Consider the following 22,697-nt stretch of genomic DNA (forward strand, 5'->3'; position numbering starts at 1 on the left):
CGCGCCGAGCCTCAGTCTCCTGCCGCCTCCTCGCCCTCCATTCCACTCTCCCCGCCTTCTCCGGGCCTTGCCTCTGCCACCGCCTCCCGGGGAACCGTAGCTGAGGGCGAGCGGCCGGAGCGGGCGTGGAGGCGCGGGGCGCCTGGGCGTAGGGGAGCGCGCCGGGCCCAGCCCGGGATCAGATAGCAGCAGGCGGGGGAGGGGTTGGATCGGCCGCACGAGCTGCCGGACGGAGGGACGGAAGCCAACCGCGCCGACCGGAGCGTGCGCCCCGCGACCGGGGGCGCCGTCCAGGCGCGCGCCCCCGACCCGCGGCTGGACCAGGGCGATCGGCGGCCCAGACCGACGCGCCCCTCAGCATGGAGCGCCCCCGGGGGCTGCCCTGAGGCGGCGGCAGCGATGCAGGCAGCGCGGCGGCTGCCGGGGCCAGGAACAGCCGCCCGGAGCTCGGAGGACGCGGAGCGCGCAGTGCCCAGGGCACTGACCGAGGTAAGCGCCCGGGGGCTCGGCTCCAGCTCCCCGCCGGTCCCCTCCCGGGCCGACCGAGCAAGAGAGGGTGCCGCAGCAGGGCAGGTGGGACGGCGGGCTTGGTTCGTCCTCTCGTTTTCTGTTTTTTCTTTTTTCCCCCCTTTCTCCCCCTCCCTGGTGAGCTATCGGAGGAAATGCTGACTGCAAGCTTTTCTCCCCTGCCATGTCTCCAGCCACCGCCACCAAGGAACTTCGCTTCTTGCTAACCTTCGTCCTGGGGGCGCTCCGGGAAACTTTGAGGCGCCCACGGTCCCCTTCTGGACTACTTGCACGAAAAGATTCGGGAGGGAGCGTGGGAAGGCACTTTCGTGGGCAGCGTCAGTTTTATCCATGACCTTCTCCGGAGACCCCCGACCGGGGTCGGGGTGCGGAGGGAAGTGCGGATTACTGTCGGCCGGGAAAATGCCCCCAGGCCCAAGGGCTCCGGGTCCTTGGAGTCGGCTCTCTTTCCCATCTTCTGTGCTCTAATGGAGCAAAAACATTCTGGAAACGGTGTTCTCCGCTGGCGAGTGAGCTAGCCAGTGAGTCCAGGCGCACCTTTTTTTTTTTTTCTTTGCTTTTAGAAATCGGCCTTGATCGCGGAGCAGGGGGCTTGGCTGAGAAGCCCGGCGGATTCAGGGCCGGGGTCCCCTCACTGTGCCGCGGTCTGCTCTGGACGTCCTGGGGCGTGGGGAGGGGCCCCGGCGAGAGCAGCTGGGCGCAGAGCTCCTGTCGGGCTTCAGATGGGATTCGAGGCCTGTTCTGACGAGTGTGCACATGTCATGTGAATATTTAAACACCTGTGTTCAGAATGGGAGAGCACAGGAAAGTGTCTCTTTGGAGGTGGTCTTTAGTTCTGCCTCCCCACGGCCTGAATCTGCTAGGACCTGGCCACCCTGCTTCCCTTTTCCTGGGCGGCTCACCCTCCGGCAGCACTGCCCTGCCTGGGACCACTGCCCGCTTCTTCTCTGCTCCCCCGTGCCCAGGACGGACCCTGGAATAAAGTGCTGGGGACCTCCTGTCCCCCATATCCATGTTGCGTCCCACTGCCCGGGGTTTTCAGGCTCGGTTTCCTGGGAGCACAGAGGCGCCCACACGCCCCTGAAATCAGCAGCCGCCTCCTCGAAGGTGTGAACCCAGAAGCTGGTAGCCTCTGGCCTACCCCTCACCTGCTCCCTAGGTGCAAAGGACAGCCAGGCCCTGGCTGCTGCCTGACTGAGACCCCAGCCTCCCCTTGTGCTAGTTTGCTCCTTTGCCGTGCCTCATCACAGGTCTCCACCCCGACCGCCACCATGTGGCCAGGGAGGGCCAGAGAGCGGACAACCCATGGAGCAGTGGGGGCTTCTGGCCTTCCTGTGGCGTGCTCACTCCTCCGTTGTGAGAAGAGCACCTCCACCTCATGCTGGATTCCCATCCCAAAGAAACTCCCCAGCAAAATCTGCCCCTCAGCTTTCCGGAAGCCCCTCCCTTCCAGGTAGGGGGCCCAGTTTTGGCAGCTCCAGAAAGGGGGCTTCCATCATTTGGGGCCAAGACCCCAAGGGAGAGCAGGGTGCAAGGGGGAGGGGCTTGCTTGAGCACCCTTGGGGACAAGAAGTGGGCACCAGTATGCTGGACAGCAGGGGAGGTCCCTCTTCTCTACTGATGTACTGCTAAGAGCATGTGCTGGGCATTCTATAAACACAGGTGTTTAAAGACACCTGTGTGTGTATATGTTTGTGTGCTCAGTCATGTCCAACTCTTTGCGACCCCATGGGCTGTAGCCCGCCAGGCTCCTCTGTCCATGGGATTCTCCAGGTAAGAACATGGGCATGGGTTGCCATTTCCTTCTCCAAGGGATCTTCCCAACCCAGGGATCAAACCGAGGTCTCCTGTACTGGCAGGTGGATTCTTTACCACTGTGATTGGGACACACCTGGCACATCTGAATCCCCAGTCCCAGACCTTACCTGTGCCCCATGTCCAGCTGAGGGTAGAGCAGAGCCCCATCCCTAGACCTGAATGGGATGGTCCTTCCCTTGGTGAAAGGGGCAGAGCCTGACTTTGTTGGTCTCTCCCTGGACCTCCTCCCATGCCCGACTGCCATGTCAGACCCCCATTGGGCTGCCGGTTGCTCAGGAGGGGACCCCCTGAGATATGTGCCTGGTGGAAGGATGTTCAGTGAACTGTGCTGTACTGGGAGGAAAAGGTGCCCGGGGAGGGGTAAGATCTTGCCCAGAGCCACACAGCTTGTCAGGAGTTTGAGCATAAAACTCCACCTTGCTCTCCCTAGGCCAGAGGGCCGCCCTGGTGGGTTTCCTGTCCCAGGGCCATGCTGTCCCTCCTCTCATGTGTGCCCAGACAGGACCAGGTGACACGGGTGGCCCGGAGGCAGTGAAGTGGTAGCAACAGGAGTGATAACAGTAACAGCAGTCACAGCGACGGCAGCGCCCTGTCGTTGGGAAGCACTGGGACCGGCTTGGCTGTGGGCAGATTCCTCTGGCCTGGCGAGGCCTCAGGTGCCCTGGGCCATGGCTGGCAGCACCAAGCATGGCACCCGGAGCCTTGGCACAGCGTCTGGGGTGGAAGCAAATGCACCGTCACTCCCAGCAGCCTCTGTGGCCCTTGTCTGGCTCCAGGCTGCAGGCTGCTGGAGCCCCCTCAGGGCCCACCTGAATCCCACTCTCAGCCTGCTGCTCCCAGCTGGGGCTGGCTCTCCTTTGACTGGGTTCACCTGGTGCCTGTTGCTGGGCCCCTGCTGGGGCTTTTGCTGTGAGTGACACTGGGCACACGTGCCCCTCCCCTGGGGCTGCAGCTGGAGCCTGGCCCCCGCTGACCTGGAGGAGGGGCTGGGGGAGGCAGCTCATGGACAGCAAGGGGGTGGAGGCTGGGTTGGCCACTCGGAAGGTGTGGTGGGTGTGGGCTTGGTCCACAGGATGGCTGCTCCAGAGGAATTTGGCCATGTGGTAGGGAGACAGCCAGGGGAAGGCCAGAGATGAAAGAGAGCCAGCCTGAAACTGGGCTGCGGGCAGAGCAGGAGGCTCAGAGGCTTCAGAGAAGCCATGGGGGTGGGGAGTGGGGGTGGGGGTGGGGGTGAGGCCAGGCTCAGGCGGGCGGGTTTTCCAGAGGATCTGGGGCCGAGAGCAGAATTGGAGCCCTCACTGGGCACTGGCTGAGGGCCCAGCACTCTGCCAGCTGATTTAATTTCCTAATGGTCAGCCAGTGCAGAGGGTGGCAGTAGCTTTTGAGTCCCAGGGAGGTTCCCGGAGAGACTGGAACACGGCTCTGACCCAGAGCCCACCTTCCTGCATCCCCCAGATACCCTGCCCAGATGCGTCTCTGTGCCAGGCTGACTGAGGCGGCTTCTGCACCCAGGGCTGGTCCCCTACAGGCCCTGGTGTCTGCCCGCCATCCCAGTCCCAGGTTGCTGTGTCCTCAGGGCCTGGTTAAGGCCTGGCATGCAGTAGGAGCTCTGTAAATGTTCAGCGGGTCTGTGTCTGGGCTGCTTTCTCTGCCGCAGAGCCTCAGCAGAAGTGTGCTCCTGGGGTGGAGACTCTGGTTCTCTCTACTTAGCTGTGGCCCCAGTGCAGCGTCTGGCATACAGAAGGTGATTAATAAATGGGTGTTGAGTAAATGGAGACCCGGCCCTTGCCCTCAGGGATCTCCTTGTTTCGGGAGAGACTTTGGGGCAGGCAACTGGGGCAAGTGCAGCCGGTGGCCTGACTGTGGCGAGTCACTTCTCCTCTTGGGCCTCAGTCTGTCATCTGTGAAGTGGGATCAAAGCACCAGGCTGGGAGGCTTCTGAGATGCCCAGGACGGGACAGTGAAATGTGAGCTTCTGTGTGAGCCTCTTGGGTGGGGGGGTTCCTAAAAGAAATGGGGTGTGGAGTGGAGGGGGCTCTGTGGCGGAGGGCATGGGCCAGTGCTGGGGCTTTAGCTGTGAGTGACCCTGGGCACACCTGCCCCTCCCCTGATACCTTCCTCTCCTTGGACAGGTGGGGAAACTGAGGCCCAGCGAGGGCAGGCGAGTCCCCTCCCCACTCCACTGCCTCCACTCACCCCACCCGTGTCCCGCTGCTCCTTCTTCCTGCCCAGCTGCTGAAGTGGCAGCTGCAAAGGCTGCGTGAGGCCGTGGGGGCCCTGGGCCCCTAATTAGCCTTCAGTCATGTAGCACCACACATGGCTCTCTTTGCGTGGCCCCTAGGGTCTGGGCTCTGGGCCCTCCTCGTCCTGGTCCACCGGGCCCTGCAGACTGGTCCTTCTTATGCCTTCACTTCCTCTTCCCGTCAGGTCATCCTGCTCCCTCCCCTCTGCACCTCCAGCACAAAGGCCAGCTCCAGCCCTGACACTCCCCTGCAGGCGTCCACTTGACTCCGCCCTCATCACCTTCAGGTCTTGCCTCTCCAGGCTCCCCTGGGCAAAGCAGTACCTCGTGTTTGTCATGTTTCCTGTCTTGGAGTGTTAGTACCTTGAGAGCTCATCTCCTGAGCTCACCTCTGGGACACAACCTGGTTCCACCAGCTCACTGTGGCCATGGTCCCCAACTGTGGGGGCATCCTGGGGGAGAGGACGGTGGGACATGCCCACTGTGGGAGTGGGCAGCCTGTGGCCTGAGGGGGCCAGCCCCAGCTGGAGGTGGCAGGTCTCTCTAGGAGCAGAGTTGGGGGCAGCAGTTGAGACCCTCTGCCCCTAAAGCCTCCTCACAGCATCTTGGAGGCATCCCTTGGAGAGCTGCGCTGGGTGGGTGGGTGGGGGGAATGTGGAGATAGAGGTATTGAGCTCTGTGTGTGTGTTTGAACAGCCGATGGCCGAGGTCAGGGAGGGGCTGTGTGCCCCCACTCCCCGCCCACCTCCTCTCCTTCCAGCTGCAACCCAAGCCCCCTGAGTTGGCTGCTCCAGCCTGCAATTCCCCAGCACTTAAAGCAAAAATAAATCTCTGCCAGCAGCTGGCATTCTGGGTGGTAGCAGTCACGCCACCCCCTGCCCCGACCCTGTGCCTCTGGGCTATTGGTTCCAGGCCAAGCTGGGCCAGGGGTGCCAAGGGGAGCTGGCTTCATCTGGCTTCTTTCCAGAGAGGTGCCTCTCTGGGTCACTGTCACTGGGAGGGTAGAGGTGGATGGATGTTGGCGACTCCTGCGGGAGCTGGGATCTGGGGGCAGGTGGGGGCTCAGAGGTGGGGTTTCCCAGGGGCCTGGGCCATGACCTTGTGGAGGCAGGGTGTGGGCAGGGCCCTGGAGCCCCTCTCACATGACACCCTTGGGATGGGCCCCTAGATCTCGCTATCCTTGCTGGGCTCTCTTTCTGTTCTCAAAGAGCCCTGGAGGTCTCCGATGGGTGAGTTTTAGTGACACAGGCGACACAGGCCTCGAGGAGCTCAGAATTCAGCATTATTCATTCTTCTGACAATTAAGTCTCCAGCAAGCATCACTGCTATGCCCTGTGCCTGGGGCTGGGGCCTGGGAACTGATGTCTCAGTTGGGGGGCTCATGAAACAAGTGAACAGACACTTAAAGAAGCATAGACTTTGTCATATTCTTCTGCTAATTATCACAGCTTTTTATGACAAGAGTGTTACATGCTCATGGTAAAGCATCAGACAATTTTAAGGATAGAAATGAATTTCTTTTTCTCAAACTTTGTCTTCCCCTCACCCCTACCATGAAGTTACATGCTCTTGAGGTGACTGTCATTAGAGAACTTTCTGGGTTGTCCGAGTGCTTCACCAGTACATCCATCAGCAGCGCCCTGTGTCTCTCTCCCCATCCCCATTTCCATGTTTCTCATCTTCCATCCCTGCTGTACATGCTGGTGCCCAGGCCCCATCCCCAGGGGCTTCATCCTATCTCCTTCGATGGTGTTGGCTTGAGGGCTAAGTCAGAGCCTTGGGACCATGGAATCTTAGCTGTGGAATCTAGGAACGTACAGCCACCCAAGTTCCCAGGCAGTGGGCTCTGAGTTATGGTTGTGGCCTCTTTGGGACAGAGACCCTGGGATTGCAGAATTGGTGTATCTCGGCCCTGGCAGGTGTGTTGGATCTTTGCTGGGGTACCTCCTTCCTCAGCCCCCTGGGGCAGCAGTTGGAGAATCCAGATCTGGCTCCACCCTCAGAAATCCTAGTTCCAGGGGCCCAGGGTGGAGCCCTGGCTCAGCATCCGTGGGGAGGTCACCCTGCTGCAGTCAAACCTGGGCTGTCCATGCCCTCTGGGTCTCAGGGACCACGTGGCCCAGCATGGACAAATGTGCGGCTGAGGCCGGTGTGGTGCCTGACCCTGCAGGGAAAGCACCGGCCAGGTTGCTCCTCTGAGGCCCTGGGGGTGGTGGTGGTGGGGGGAAACAGGCCTCTGCTGGGGACGGTCACCCTCAATCTGCCACTGAACTTCCTGCTGGGTGCCACCATCACTCCTGTCACCTGGTTTGGAGGAATCAGAAGGACGGTCCCCGCCTGGCCCCACTGAGGGCCCCTGTGGAAAGGGTCTGAGAGGCTGAGTTGAGAGGACTGCCCGGGTGATCAGCCTGAGCCTCAGCAGTCCTGCTTGTGAAGTGGATGTGAGCATCATGCGTCCGTCTGGGAATCTGTTTCCTTATCCCCTTTCCGCTCCAGCTCTGTGGTCAGGGCAGCCTCCTCGCTCCCTGCCCCCAGCCCCTCTGCCATGCAGGCCGGAGGCTAACTGTGCCCATCACCTTGGCCCGCTGTGCCTCAAGCTGTTAGCAGCACCTGCCTGGCCAGGGTGGCCAAGTTCCCCCCAACCCCCAGCCCAGCTCCAGGAGCCTTCAGGACCGTTGGAGGGGATGCCTTCAGAAGTCCTTGAGGGCAGCCACAGAATGGCCTGTCCCCTCCCTGGGGGCTTCATAGCAGAGGAGACCCCAGCCACCTTCTTTCTTTCCTCTGCTGGCCCTGCCAGCTATAGCCTCAGGGCACTTGTGGGCTTTGTCCCAATCCTGTGGCAGATGCCCTGACCCTGAGGCTGCAGAGTGAGGTGACCAAGCTCTGGGTCCTTTCCTGACCCAGCTGCCCTCCTGGTGGGCCTCAGATCAGACACTGGAGGAGAGGGTGGCGGGGGAGCAGCACCCCTGGGAGCTGTGACCTGAGCCTGTGGTCGCAGTCTGCTCATCTGGGAACTGGGCACATGAGGGCAAGTGGTTGAACAAATCTGCACGGCTGACCTGTCTGCACTGCCCTGCGTGGAGCTGCCGTCTCCATCAGTCAGCTAGGTCCCAAGGGGAAAATAGAAGTCGGATGGTGGGCAGCAGGTGGAGTCTGTACTACTTTCTTCCATAATAAGACAAAACAGACTGGGGGGCTTAAAACAGAGCAAGCTATTGTCTCTCAGTTCCAGGGCCAAAGTCTGAATTCAAGATGTTGGCAGAGTCGCTTCCTCCTTGAGGCTTCCTGGGGTTCCTTGGCTGGTAGACGTGTCCCTTCCATGTGTCTGCACATGGCCTTCTGCTCCCTGAGTCTTCTCTCCTCCCTAGAGGACACTTGTCATTGGATTTAGGGCCATTTTCCCCTGATGACTCAGTGGTAAAGAACCCGCCTATCAATGCAGGAGACTTAAGAGACATAGGTTTGATCCCTGGGTTGGGAAGATCCCCTGGAGGAGGGCATGGCTACCCACTCCAGTATTCTTGCCTGGAGATTCCTATAGACAGAGGAGCTTGGCAGCTACAGTCCATGGGGTCACACAAAGTCAGACATCACTGAAGTGACTTAGTGTGTATGATCCAGGATGATCTCATCTCCAGATCCCTTGCTTAATTATATCTGAAAAGACTCTTTACTTAAATGAACTCACATTCACAGGTACTGGGTGAACACGTAGTTTGGGAGAGCCATCACTCAACCCATTACACGTGGTCAACCTGGGTATGCTGCCCTGCATCCTGATTTTTTTCTCCTTTAAGAAAAATATGTAGTTTTAGGCAATGTATCTTGGAGAGAGAAGCACATTCAGTATGCTTGGTTTGTGCTACTTACCAGTTGTGTGTCCTTGGGCAGATCGCTTGACTGTTCTGTGTCTCTATTTGCTCATCTGCAAGTGGAGGCATTGATGGTCCTCCTCCTCATCAGACTGCTGGGAACTCTCAGAGTAAATGCAGAGGAGGGGTATAGTAGATGGCACCTTTGATCAGTACATCCATGAGCAGAATGGTTTTACAGTCACCCGCATTGCGTGCATTGGGCTGGATTTCTGGTTCATGAGTGGCCTCGACACCCCACATAATGCTGCTGTGATCACCTGGGTCCTGAGGTCCCTGTGCCAGGATTACACAAGCAAGAAGTCCGCATGTGGCCCTGCTGGGTCAGAGGGCCTGTGCCTTGGCAACTCTTAGAGCCACTAGCGATGTGCCCTCCAGGGTGGTCGCTCCCTGCCCCTGGGAGAGAGGACGAGACTCTGTCCTTGTCAGCGCCTCCACGGGCACCTTTCTCGTTTTAGAGCCAGTGGAGCTTTTCTTCCTGTTGAAATACCTTTCTGTGGTTCCCTTCCTGGCTGCTGCTAGCTCCTGCTGAACGCTTATTTCCTTAACCATTGTCCTTCCCCAGGTTGAGGTCTTTCCTGGTGCCCCTTCCACATGTGGCACCCTTTCTCATCCTGGTGGGTCCTCATGGTTAGACCCAAGGATGGAGAAGCAGCTGCCCTATTTTCCAGATGCCAACACTGAGGCTCAGAGAGCTCACATAGCAGCCCAGCCTCTCTCGTTTCTAATAGTCCATTTGCACCTGGAGCCTGCAGGGCCTCCTCAGGTGTCTTGGTTTCCCTGCAAGCCTGCTGTCACTGGAGAGAGAAAGATGGGCTTCAATATTCCTGTGCCCCCATCCTGGCTGCTTCCCTAGGCTGCCAGAGTCCCTTTGGAGATGGCTGATGTGCTGTTGAGCCGCTGGGATCTGCTGGCCTGAGGTTGCTGCCCTGGGAGCTTGGGTGTCCTCAGCCCCCTCCCTTGGCTCCTGATGACCATCAGGATATTTTGGATGCTTCAGCAAAATCCCTGCCTTGGCTGTGACTTCAGCAACCCATGGTGTCACTGGGTGCCTTTATTTCTCAGGAAGTGCTCTGATGTTTCACTGAGACTCGGCACCCAAAGATAATAATGAAGATGACTGTTTGCTCTGGCTTCTGGTTCCAGGCACTGCGCACAGTGCTCTCCCGAACTTTGTCTCATTTAATTCTCAAATGTACTGGCTGGGAGAGGGGCAGGATTGAGAGATGAGGCACCAACGGAGGCAGGCGGCCAGGTGGAGAAGCGCCGAGGCTGGAGGCCCCAGGGCCTTCCAAAGACGTGAGGTCCTGTAGGAAGGCCACGGGTCCTGCTGGGCTCTCCCTTGAGGGAAGGCTGAGACCTGGGCTGAGGATCCAGGTGCAGTGTTGGGCATGAGCCAGGTTGGCCTGGATTTAAGTAGGGCTGCCCCTTGCCCTGTTTGTGGCTCCAGGCAAGTAGCTTCACCCTTCTGAGTCTCACTATTCTGAGAAACAGGGCCAAGTCTGCCCTTTCAAACGTGATTCTGTGTGCCAGGTTTTAGGAGTATTTCAGAAGCCTAGATGGTGAAGGGTTCTCAGCGGCCTGTCCATTTTACCACTGGGAAAATTGAGGCTCAAGAAGGGGAGGGGCTGAATGATCTTCCCCCCTCCATCCCCTGAGACCTCAGCCACAGGACTTGGGGCTGGTCCAATCTCCCTCATCTTTACTCCCACAAAACTGGGATAGGAAGACAGGTCATTGTTTGAGCAACTGCTCTGTGCTGAGAGGCTCATGCAAGGGAAAGATTTAGGCCAGGGCCCTGCTAAAGCTCTCAGGGTAGGGATCAGGCCTCCTTTATCCTTTCCTTAGGCAGAGGGGAGGCGCCCATCTCTCCATCAGCCCCTTGTCCCAGGAGCCCTGACCCCTCCCAGGGCTGAGTTCTGTGCTTCTGCATAGGTGGGTGTGTTGGACTTTCCGCAGACCTTCCCGTGAGTGCTGCTGAGAGGCTAGGATGCGAGGGCACAGTGGAGCCGCTTGGGGTGGAGCAGCACTGCCCATCAATTCATCCCCCATCCACTTCACTTTGGACCTAAGTTAAATGAATTCACGTGGCCTGAGTAGAAGTCCTCGGCAAGGACTGGGGCTGGTGGAGCAAAGAAGGTACCTCAGGGGAGGGGTGTCTGGCCCTGGCCCCACAGAAGGCTGTGGTGGCGCCCGTGCCTCCCAGGGTGAGTGTGCAGCCAGTGGAACTTAGAGAGCCCTTCAGAACCATCCCTGGTGCCCTGGTCCCCTGCCACCTGCTTCCTGAGCCCACCTTGTCCCTCTTGGACATGCAGGAGATGAGATTTAAAGGGCATGACTGTCTTCTGCCCTGGTGCTTCATGAACCCCTCTCTTGCTCTGGCCCCAGACCCACCTCCTCCCTCTCCATCCAGAAGCTGCTATCTTGGTCCTGGGGCCCTGCCTCCCTTCTAGGCACCTGGACTCTCAGCCGACAGTGTGGCCTCCTCATTACTGAGAAAATCGAAGAGGAGCCTTCTACTTGCTCCCACTGCAGCTCCCACCTCCTGCCACCTGCACCCCTTCACCACGCCTGCATCCCTTCCCTGTGACTTCCCACCTCCCGCCACCTGCATCCCTTTACCCTGCCTTCATCCCTTTCCTGTGACTGGATTGTTGTGCTCCATGTCCACTCGGCCCCTCCGCTCCCACCCACCCAAGGCCAGCGCTGTGGTGTCTCCTTCTCCCTGCTAAAACCTTCTCTACATTGCTGCACCCGTTCCTTCCAGAGGTGACCACTGAGGGCCTGCCATGGGCCGACGCTTCCTCCAAGCACCAGGACATACCAGGGGACAAAACAAAGCCCGGCCAACATCCGTTTGTAATTACAGATTCTCAGTGAACTAGGAATCGAGGGAAACTTTCTCAACTTGTTAAAGGCAGCTACAGAAATCTAGAAGTGACATCCTACTGAACGATGAGAAACTTCCCACTAGAATCAGGAACAAGGCAAGGAAGTTGTCTCTCATGACTGTTTTTCAACATCTTACTGGCAATCCTGGCTAAGGAGATAAGAAGAGGAAGTAAAAGATATACACATTGGGGAGGAAGACATAAAACTGTCTCTATCCACAAATGACATGATCATCTATGTAGAAAATCTGAAGAAATTGACACAAAAACTCCAGGAAATATTTCCGTGCTCCATGCTAAGTTGCTTCAGTTGTGTCCAGCTCTTTGCAATCGACCCCATGGACTGTAGCCCACCAGGCTTCTCTGTCCATGGGATTCTCCAGGCAAGAGTACTGGAGTGGGTTACCATTTCCTTCTCCAGGGGATCTTCCCGACCCAGGGATCGAACCTGTGTCTCCTGCATCTCCTGCATTGACAGACAGGTTCTTTACCACCAAGCCACCAGGGAAGCCCATGGAACTATTTAGATTGGTGCAAATGTAATTGCAGTTTCAGATGTGAATTTTAAATCATTATAACTAGGTTCAAACACATCTTGATTACTCAAAATAGGAACCATTACAATCAATACATTTTTGCCAATGAGAAATAAGGAAATCAGTGTGTTTATTCCTGTAGCGTAAAAACCCATGTTTTGGGATTAGATGAACTCTTGGAAAGCATTTTCTGCCTCCTGTTGGTTGTGGAAGTGTTTTCCCTGCAAAAACCTGTCGAGAAGCTTCAAGAAGTGGTAGTTGGTTGGTGAGAGGTCAGATGAATATGGTGGATGAGGCAAAACTTCGTAACCCAAGTTGTTTAACTTTTGAAGCGCTGGTTGTGTGGCATTCAGTCTCGTGTTGTTGTGGAGAAGAATTGGGCCCATTCAGTTGACCAGTATGGCTGCAGGCATTGCAGTTTTGGGTGCATCTCATCGATTTGCTGAGCATACTTCTCAGATTTAATGGTTTAACCAGGATTCAGAACGCTGTAGTGGATCAGATGGGCAGCAGACCACCAAACAGTGACCGTGACCTTCTTTTGGTGCAAATTTGGCTTTGGGAAGTGCTTTGGACCTTCTTATCAGTCCAACCACTGAGCTGGTCATCACCAGTTGTCATATAAAATCCACTTTTTGTCAGATGTCACAATAATCTGATAGAGAAATGGTTTGTTGTTGTTGCATAGAATAAGAGAAGATGACACTTCAAAACAATTTTTTTGGTTTTGGTCAGCTCATGAGACACCCACTTATTGAGCTTTTCATCTTTCCAATTTGCTTCAGATGCTGAATGACTGTTAATGGTCGACATTGAGTTCTCCGGTGACTTCTCATGCAGTTGTGAGAGAATCAGCTTTGATGATTGCTCTCAGTTGGTTGTTGTCAACTTGTGATGGCGGGCTACTATGCTCCCCATCTTCAAGGCTCTCACCTCCTTTGCAAAACTTCTTGAACATCCCTGCATTGTACCTTTGCTAGCAGTTCCTGGGCCAAATGCACTGTTAATGTTGCAAGTTGTCTCAACTGCTTTACGACCCATTTTGAACTCGAATAAGAAAATTGCTTGAATTTGCTTTTTGTCAAACATCATTTCCATAGTCTAAACTACATATAAAATAAATAGCAAGTGATGTCATTAGCAAAAAAAATAAAGCAAAATATGTGTATTAAAATGATGTATAACATAACCACATTTATTTAAGAATGTATTCCAATATCAGATGGCAAAGGTTAACAATGCAAAACTGCAATTACTTTTGCACCAACCTAATACGCAGTTAAAACAAGGTTGCAGGATACAAGGTTAATGTATAAAAGTCAATCACTTTCATATACACTAGCAGTAAACAAGTGAAATCTAAAATTAAAATCACAATACCATTTGTATTAGCACCCCGACAATGAAATTGTGCTGGGCTTAGTTGCTCAGTCGTGTCTGCCAGGCTCCTCTATCAGTGGGGATTCTCCAGGCAAGAATAGTGGGTTGCCATGCCCTCCTCCAGGGAATCTTCCTGACCTAGGCTCAAACCTGGGTCTCCTGCATTGTGGGCAGATTTTTCACCTTCTGAACCACCAGGGAAGCCCATGAATACTGGAGTGGGTAGCCTATCCCTTCTCCAGGGGATCTTCCTGACCCAGGAATAAAACCTGGGTCTCCTGCATTGCAGGTGGATTTTTACCACCTGAGCTACCAGGGAAGCCCTCAAACTACCTAGATATAAATCCAACAAAACTCTGATGAATGAGATCAAAGAAAAGCTAAAATAAATGGAGAGATATTCCATGTACATGGATAGGAAGACTCAATATTGTTAGATGTCAGTTATTCCCAGCTTGATCTACAGGTTCAATGTATCCCAATCAAAAATCCCAGAAAGTTATTTAGTAGATATCGACAAACTAATTCTAAGGTTTATATGGAGAAGTGAAGGACCCAGAGCAGCCAACACACTATTGAAGGAGAAGAACAAAGTTGTAGGACTGATGCTAACTGACTTAAAGACTTACTATAAAGCTACAGTAATCAAGACAGTGTGGGATTGGCAACGGAACAGACAGATAGATCAATGGAGCGAAATAGAGAGCCCAGAAATAGACACACACAAACACAGCCAACAGATCATTGACAGTGGAGTAGAGGCAGGGGAGCAAGGATGGTCCTTCAACAAATGGTGCTGGAACCACTGGATGTCCACATGCAAAGAACTTAATCTGGACACAGACCACATTACCCTTCACCAGACTTAACGCAAACTGGGTCATCAATGTAAATGTAAGGCACAAAGCTATGAAACTCCTAGAAGATGGTGTAGGAGAAAACTAAGATGACCTTGGGTATAGTTAATGGCTTTTTAGATGCAATATCAAAGGCATGATCCATGAAAGAAAGAATTGACAAGCTGGATGGACTTCATTAAAATTAAATGCTCTGGGAAAGATGATGTCAATAGAATGAGAAGGCAAGCTTCAGACAGGGAGAAAATATTTGCAAAAGACACATCTGATCAAGGGCTGTTATCCAAAATAAACCAAAAACTCTTAACACTCAGCAATAGAGAACAAATGACAGACAATTAAAAAAAAAAAAAAAACACGGACCAGAGACCTGAACAGATACCTCAGCAAAAGAAGATATACAAATGGCAAGTAAACATATGAAAAGATGCTCTATATCATTTATCTTCAGGGAAGTGTAAGTCAAAACAACAGTGAGATACTGCTACATACCTTTAGAAGGGCTGGCGAGGAGGTGGAGCAACAGGAACTCTCATCACTGCTGATGGAATACAAATGGTAGAGTCACTTTGGAAGACACTTTGGATGTTTCTTATAAAACTAAACATATTTTACCATATAACCCAACAGATACCCCTTGGTATTTACCCAAGGAAGCTGAAAACTTATATGCACACAAAACCCTGCATGCAGATGTTTCTAGCAGCTTTAGTGGTTATTGCTAAAACTTGGAAGCAATAGGTCCTTCAGTAGGTGATGGATAAATAAACTGTGGTCCACCCTGACAGTGCAGTATTCTTTAGCACTAAAAAGAAACAAGCTTTGAAGCCATGAAAAGACATGGAAGAACCCAAATGCATACTTAGCTGTATGCGTGAAAGAAGCCAATCCCGAAGGGCTGCATGCTGTGCCATTGATTCCAGCTACCAAATGTTCTGGAAAAGGCAGACCTATGGAAACAACAGGCAGATCGGTGGTTGCCAGGGGTGGAGAAGGGGAGATGGATAGGCAGAGCACAGAGTTTTTAGGTCAGTGAACTGTTCTGTGTGATACTGTCAAGGCAGATACAAGTCTTTGTCCATTTGTCCAAACCCACAGGCCGTACAGCACCACGAGTGGGTCCTGATGTAACCTGTGGACTCTGGGTGATGTTGACGGGCCCAGGCAGGGCCATGGGTCATAGCGAAGGTCCTGCTGTATTGAGGAATATTGATGATGGGGGAGGCTGTGCATGTGCGGGGTCAGGGTAAATGGCAACTCTCTGTTCCCTCCCCTTAATTTTGTTGTAAACCTAAAACTGCTCTAAGAAACATTCTTGAGGAAAAAAAGAATCCCGGCCCTCACGTGTCCATGGGCGGCTGAGTTAGTGACCTGAGAACCTGTGAGAGGGCAGGGTCGTCTGAGCAGAGATCCATGTGGACTTGGGGAGGAACCAAGAGGGGGCCTGAGGGGAGAGGCTGGGGTGGACGCTGTTCACCAGGTCAGGTGTGTCAGGCTGCAGTCGGGTTCTTGACTCTTTGGTGTATGCCCTCATAGGAGAGGATCACGGTGAACTGAGGAGCCCCTGAGCCCCGTGTCGCTGGGAGTGCGATGGAGTCACATCGCCCACTCCAGACCCAAGCGGAGCCGCAGGAACCCTGGGTCCCACAGGCCTGGCACACAGTAGGTGCTCAGCGTGTGCTCACTTAAGGGGCACAGTTGTGGACGTGTGTATGCCCTGCAGTGCCCGGTCCCCCAGGCGTGGGCTCCCCAGGGAAGGGTGAGTCCGCCTGCTGCAGGGAGGGCAGAAAGGCAGGCAGGGGACAGGAGCCCCTCCTGCGGCACCCCTCAAAGGCTGCAGCTGCTCCAGTGGGAGGCGGGGGCCCAGCTGGCCCCCCACCCCCTAATCAGCCTGTCAGCACTGAGGAGCTGGCAGGAGCTCCCATCAGCACTATGCTGGTGGCTGGATTTGGAGGGAGTCCAAGCCACCTGGCTCCCCTTGGCCTGGGGTGCGGGGGCTGTGGGAGTGCAGGGTCTCACGGACCCCCACCCTCCTTTCTGTGTCCCCCTTCTTACAACACAGCGTCCTCAAGGGGGAGAGCCCAAGCAAGTGGGTTCAGAGTGTAGGCTTGGGACCAGTCTTGTAGACAGGGTCAGGCTGCGTGAATGGTAAACAGTGTGGACCGACAGTGGGCAGGAGGGGCGCTTGACTGTGTGTTCAGTGGCCGTTCAGGGCCGTGATTGTGTGGAGGGCATGTGTCTGAGTGTGTAAGAGGGCGTGAGGAGTTCGGGCACTGTGACCAGTGAAGCGGATGCAGCCGATGGTGCAGGTGGGGGAGAGCACAATGCGTGTGGGCAGCACCTGAGAGTTTGGGCCCCGCTGCTGCGTGTATTGTGCTCAGACCCTCAGTAACTTTTAGGTCCCGGTGCCGTCTGCTGTCCCCCGTCCTGCACTCTATCCCAGCACCTCCCCAGCTCATGGGTTTTCTGACCCTGTCACCCCTCCGCCCCCCCTCCCCAGCTGCAGGGAGGGCGGGCTCCTCCGTCTCAGGAAAGGACGCTCCTGGAAGCTTCTGCTGCCTTGGGCTTTCATGGATATTGATGCATGGCTGAGGTGACCTCAGGAGGGGCCAGTGCTCTTCTGACCCTGTTTACAGAGGAAGGCACGAGGCTCAGAGGGGTTCGGGGACTTTCTGGGGCTTGAGGTGTCCCTCTGAGCCTCTGTGTAGAAGTCTGGCTGTGGCTGACAGAGAAGCCTTCAAAAGCCTGGCTTCAGGGCCCCAAATGGTCTGTCCCCACATCCCTGGCTATTTTCAGGGCTGGTCTGCTCACTTCACCCCCATGCTGCCCTTGCTGATGGGCACAGAGTCTCTGCAACTCCCTGCCTTTGTGCCAGGCCTGGTACCTCCTCTTCGTTGCTTATCGGGCCATCACTGTCTGCTGGCTGTTGACCTGGTGCCAGGACCTTTAATGCCCCTCTGGGGGCCTGAGACCCCTGAACCGGTGACCTGTCAATAGGAGGTGGAGGCCTGAGTGGCAGGAGGCTGGTGGACCCTGGACAGTGAGGACCCCCTGCCCTGCCTTCCACAGCTGGTGGCTGAGTGCCCACCGCCAGGTGCTGGGCTTGTCCCTACAACCACTATACACAGCAGGCCGCAGAGACCCGAGTGCAGCCTCCTGCTTCACCTTCCAGCCTCCACGTCTCCATTGAGGGCCTCCACTCGGGCTAGAATGTGGCTTCCCTAAGCTTGGGGCTGGGAGTGCCACCAGGGCTCAAGGGGGCTGTTGCCACTGCTGGTCACAGCCTACATAGTCTTCAGCGTTCAGAGGCCACCTTCCTGTGCCTCAGTTTCTTCTCATGTCAAAGCAAGACTCTTGGGAGGCTTAAGGGAGAGCATAGAGATAAAGTCCTGGTGGGCGTGCACACTCATTTCGGGTTCTGCACCCAGACATCAGCCCTCGCTCCTGCCCGGCATTGTGCTGGGTGAGATGAATCAGATCCAGAAACTCAGGACACCTAGTGTGGCCAGGGTTTGTGTGACACAAAGAAACCCAGGGGCCATGGAGGGTGGGGGTGGCCCCAGACCCAGGCCGAGGGATGAGGCAGAATTTGGCCAGCGGCTGGCACTCTGCCAGTGGGAGCTGCTAGGGTTCAGCATTGCCAGAGGCGAACCATTGGAAAACATGCGTTCATCTTCTTTCCAGCAACCCTTTCTTGGCCCTGCTGGGGCCACAGAAAAGGGCTGCCTGGTCATGCTTGAGGACTCCTGGGGCCTGGCAGGCCTGGAAACAGACCACGAGCGCACAGCATGGCCAGTGCTGGAGTGAGCAGGTCCCTCCTGCTGTCCCCCTGGTGCTTGGCACAGAAATGCTGCTGCTGCTCATGATGGTGATGGTGGTCACTCTTCTCTAGGCTCTTTATGAACTTGTCAGTCCTCAAAGCAGTCACATCTGAGCTTCCTCTGGGCCTCGTCTGAGCTGCAACCCTAGGATTGCACGTAGTCAGCACACAGGCAGGGTTGTGGACTGGCTGGGGGAGGGGAGGGAGGGGCCGTGCCCTGTGGCCGGGGCACTGCGGGCCCTCACTGGGCCCCGAGGGGAGGCCCAGGTGGAGGAGTCCCTCAGAGGTGTCTGCTGCCCTGACCTTGGGGTCGAGTGGAATGAGGAGCTGTTTGGCTCTCAGGCGCTTGCTGAGGCTGGAGTGGAGTCCGGCAGACACCTGGACAGGCCTGCGGGAAGGCAGGGAGACCATGGCTCAGAGGGGCTGCCAGGTGCCTAGACACACAACCAAGGAGTCAGAGATGGAATCTGAGCCCAGAATTGGCACAATGCGAAGCCCATGCAGCTCTGTGGGTCACAGGTGGGCTGCTTCCCGCTTTGTAAACGTTGACATGAAAGCCTCTACCCTGTGGCCACAGGCTGAGTGGTGACTGTGTGAAGGCCCGGTGCTGGGCCCCACGTCTCAAGGGCCCAGTCCCCCAGAGGGCCTGTGTGCACCTGTCTTACAGATGAGGACACTGAGGCCCCGAGAGGGGCCCGCACTGCCCTTCGGTAGCCAGAGTTCTAGCTGGCTCAGTTCCCAGGGTCTCAAGAGAAGCCAGGGATTACAGGATGCCTGGGGGATGGGCAAGGGATTCCCGGAATCCCCCATCCAGTGCTGCTGTGGCCTGGTGAAGGGGCCCTTGTCTGTGAGGGTGATGGTCAGAGGTTAGCAGTAGGATGCCAAGCCTCTTCACACTTGTCCCTGTGCTGACAGCTGGGCCCTTGGAGGCACTGGAGCCTGGCAAGCTGGCCTCCACAGCTGTCTGGAAGGTGGGCTGGGTGTTGAGGCAGGGCCACCTTGAAAGGTGAAGGGGCTCCACATGGCTTCTGCTTCAGGTAGCAGTGGGGACTGGCTATGCTGAGCCATTCTCTCCCCCCGGGGCTGCTCCCTGCACGCACCGGAGGGTCACCAGGGCATGGATTGGGGCACATTACCAGGCAGGGTCATATGTCTGGCTTCCCTTCCCGGCTGCATGACCGTGGGCAAGTCCCTTCTCCTCTCTGAGCCTTAGTTTCCTCTTCTGTAAAACAGGAGTCGTAATGAGTCCCTCGCCTCTGGGATTCAACTGGGGAGGTCTGTGCTGGGCAGCGAAGGCCCAGGCTTTGGGGGCGGCCTGGCTGGGGGTTCGTCCCCAGCTCTGCATCTTATAGGCTGTGTGGCCTTGGAGAAGTCACTTTAGCCCTCAGTTTCCTTATCTGCCCGCTGGGGACAGCAGCAGACCCTCCCTCAGAGGGCCTTCTCAGGACGCAGTGAGCCGGCAGGGCAAAGCCCCTGTAGCAGTGAGCGGAGGTCTGGCCCAGGCTCCCGAGCAGAGTGTGCGCACCTCGACTCCGCCTGACGCTGCCGGGTGGCTGCCTGCGGGGAGCGGCGCCCGGCTGGTTCCGTCTGATGAGATATAAATAGCGGGCAATGTTTGCGAGCAAGGATCCGCCTCCCTCCCCAGCCGGCAGGGCAGCGAGGCTGACGAGCTGGTCGTGGGGACGGGAAGGGGACGGGAGCTCGTGAATAAATCATCACACGACCCGGGTTAGTGCCCCGGCCTCAAGGCGGCGGTGCAGTTAGCGCCTCAACAGGCGGGAGAGGGTGACGCGTGCGGCTCGGCCCGGCGGCCCTGGTGTGCCTGGCGTCTGGAGCGCCCTCTCCTGGGGCCCGGTGAGCCTGCAGGGCGGCCCCACCCAGTCCCTGTCCCTGCCTGCTGCCTTCCCGGGTGGGCTCCCGAGTCTCCGAAGGGACCCCACACCACCGACTGTCTGCCCACTGGGTCGAGCACTCGTGTCCTGGCTCTGGCAGCCCTCACTGGTTCAAGGACAGACAAGCCAGGCTGCGAGTGGAGCCTGGGCCAAGACTGGCCCTCTCAGCCCTCCTGCTCCTCTTTGTGTTCAGTGGTTTGATTTTTTTTTTCTTTTGAACCAAGGCTGCCCCAGCTTAGTCAGCTCCTGCCCCATTACCAGGGTGACCAGGCCAGCCATCTCCTTCACCCCACAGCTGCAGCCAGGGTCAGGTGAGGGACTTCAGTGCATGCACATGCATGTAGCCTGAACATGTGTGCATGGCTGTGTCACACCTCCTACCCATGTGTGTACACACAGCTCACATATACAGATACATGCATGCAAGAACAGACACATGGAGACTCACCCCAGGGTGTCTGGCCCTGGCATGATGGAGGCACAGATGTGCCCTCATGAGGGCACAGCCCAGGCCCCTTTGCTGATGTTCCCAGAGGAGCAGGGGTGTGTAGATGCTCACCGATCAGTGTGTGAGCGTTGTTTCTCGTGCCCTGGTCTCTACATGAGTGCCACCTCTGGCCACGCAGCTGTGCGATGAACCATAGCACCCTGTCTCCCAGCCCCTGCAGCCTCCAGCTCCCACAGCACCTGCTTCCAGCACTGTCCTTCTCTGGTCACCTCCCAAGTAAACTGCCTGCTCCTAAACCCTCCACTCTAGATCTGTTTCTGGGGAAACAAACTGGGGCCACGTGCATGCACACCCTGACGCTCCTGAAGTCACATGCACCCACACCCCAGGCCGTCTGTCCACGCAGGACGTGTACACATGCTTGTGCATACCTTTGTGTGCTGGACTGGGGTCTGGGCACTGTGCGTAGACTAACAGGCAGGCAGTAGAACTGGGTCCCTTTCACAAATTTGGAAATGAGGCAAGGATTAGTCATATAAACACGCAGCTCAGAGGTAGAGGAGGGTAGGCTGGAGCCGGCGAGGCTGGGACCGTGTGCAGGAGGATTCCCCAGCCCCGGCTGCTGGCAGTGCTGACAGTTCAGATGAAGGTGGGAGCAGCCTCCCCATCCCTTGGCTTCTGGTCATGTGCTCCAGCCCCTGGGTACGCATGACCTCTCCAGGATGCCCGGCCTAAGGATGGCACTGACTAACCTGTAGACTTGGGGCAAGGTCTCTCTGACCCTGTTGCTTCCTCTTGGGGCAGAGTCTCAGGATTGTTGAAAGGTGCACACAGAGGTAGGAGAAAGCTTTTCCTGGGGCTCTCAGTGGCCAGCCTTCCTGCTCTTGGGGAAACCACCCCCACTATCTACCTCATCTTCCTGGGCACAGGCTCAGAGAGGGTCAGTGGCTCAAGGCCACACAGCACAGCTGGGCCTAATACGGTCCAGACGCCAGGCCCCCGTCCCCTAGTCTTGGGCTCTCTGCAGCCCCTGCCTTCCCCCAGTACTGGTTTGCCGTGAAGGAGAGGCAGCCAGGGGAAAGCTTCCTGTAGGAGGCAGTCCTGAGCCCCTTGGAGAAAACTGTGGTTTTTCCTGGAGACATCGGGGCCAGACATGTGGTCAGTGCCCGAGTCTTGGTTTCCATGGCCCTGAATCTGGACTCCAGTGATTCCTACCCAGCGCTGCTGAACCAGCTGTGTGACCCTGGGCATGGTGCTCACCCTCTCTGAGCCCCAGTCTGTTGTGACTATCCAAAGGAACCATAGTGTGAGTGCAAGTAGCACGTGTCACAGTGTCCACGTGGGTGCACAGCTCTAGTTGTTAGGGTTGGAAAAGCGTCTGTGGCAGAAGCCAGTGTGAGGCTGTGTGGGTCAGAGGGTCAGATGCCCTCTAGCTTGCTGCCTTCCCACCCTGAGCCTCAGTCTCCTCGAGCAAGGCAGGATGTGGGAGTGTTTCCTCCAAAAGCCATTTCTGGGGCGTGGATTGTTCTTACTGCTGGCAGATGAGAAAGAGGAGGCTCGGGTGCCCCGGCACACGCAGCTCTAGCCCCGCTGCCTCCCTCCAGTTCCCTGAGCACAGGGAGCGACATCCCAGCCTCAAGGGCTTTGTCCTTGCTCATATTTCCAAGAACGCTGCTGTCTCCTGCAGGCCTCAAGTCCCATGTCACCCCCTCAGAGAGGTCTTCCTGTGGCCTTTCTGCTTCAGGTATGACTCGGTTCTTTCCTCTTCAGCGTGGTTTTTGTCTGCCTTGCCCCCATGCAATCTTGGCCCTGAGCACCATGTCTGCATACAGTGGAGGCCCAGGCGGTGTCTGCTGAGTGAGTGAATGCCCTGTCCATCGAACAGGCGGAGGCCTAAGGCCTCGGTTGTGCTCCTGGAGCCCAGCTCTCCAGAGGATCCTGGGTGGAATGATGGGTCGTCCGGAAGGCCACCCTGTTCCTGGACTCCTGATCTCAGAGCACAGCCTCAGGCCCATCCCAGGGTGAACCCTGGACCTCAGAGGTCTGTCAGGCCTTCCTGGTGTATCTTCTGTTCCCCAAATAAAGCTAGATTTACAAGATGAGGATGGAGAGAAGAGGAAAGCTGAGAAAACAACTGTCCCTCTGCTCCCCTAGCAAGCGTCCAGGTCCATGGGTCACTGAGGCCGGGAGTCAGGCCGTGTTCTGCCTGACCTTTGGCTGGAAGGCCTCACACCGCGCCCAGCCTGCCGTGAAGCAAGGTGGCCCTCGGTCAGGAGGGCTCCTTAGGGAGGAGGTGGCTGGACGCAGAGGGACAGAGGCCAGGTCGTGGGTGCGGGGCTTGGATCTGCTGCTCAAGGCCTGCCGATGGTGGACACAATGCTTCTCTCTGCAACTTACTTCCTCCTTGCTCAAA

General features: G+C 56.4%; 1 protein-coding gene across 1 annotated transcript in view; it reads left to right on the plus strand.

Moving 5' to 3' along the window:
• Nucleotides 1–228: 228 nt before the first annotated feature.
• KCNJ12 (potassium inwardly rectifying channel subfamily J member 12) overlaps nt 229–22,697 on the plus strand; it is a 37,349-nt gene continuing 14,880 nt past the window's right edge. The window contains exon 1 of the mRNA XM_061143694.1: nt 229–489. The gene's annotated coding sequence lies outside the window, so the exon portion shown is untranslated. The remainder of the gene's footprint in view (nt 490–22,697) is intronic.

Source organism: Dama dama, chromosome 5 (genome assembly GCF_033118175.1).
Source record: "Dama dama isolate Ldn47 chromosome 5, ASM3311817v1, whole genome shotgun sequence".
Classification (NCBI taxonomy): domain Eukaryota; kingdom Metazoa; phylum Chordata; class Mammalia; order Artiodactyla; family Cervidae; genus Dama; species Dama dama.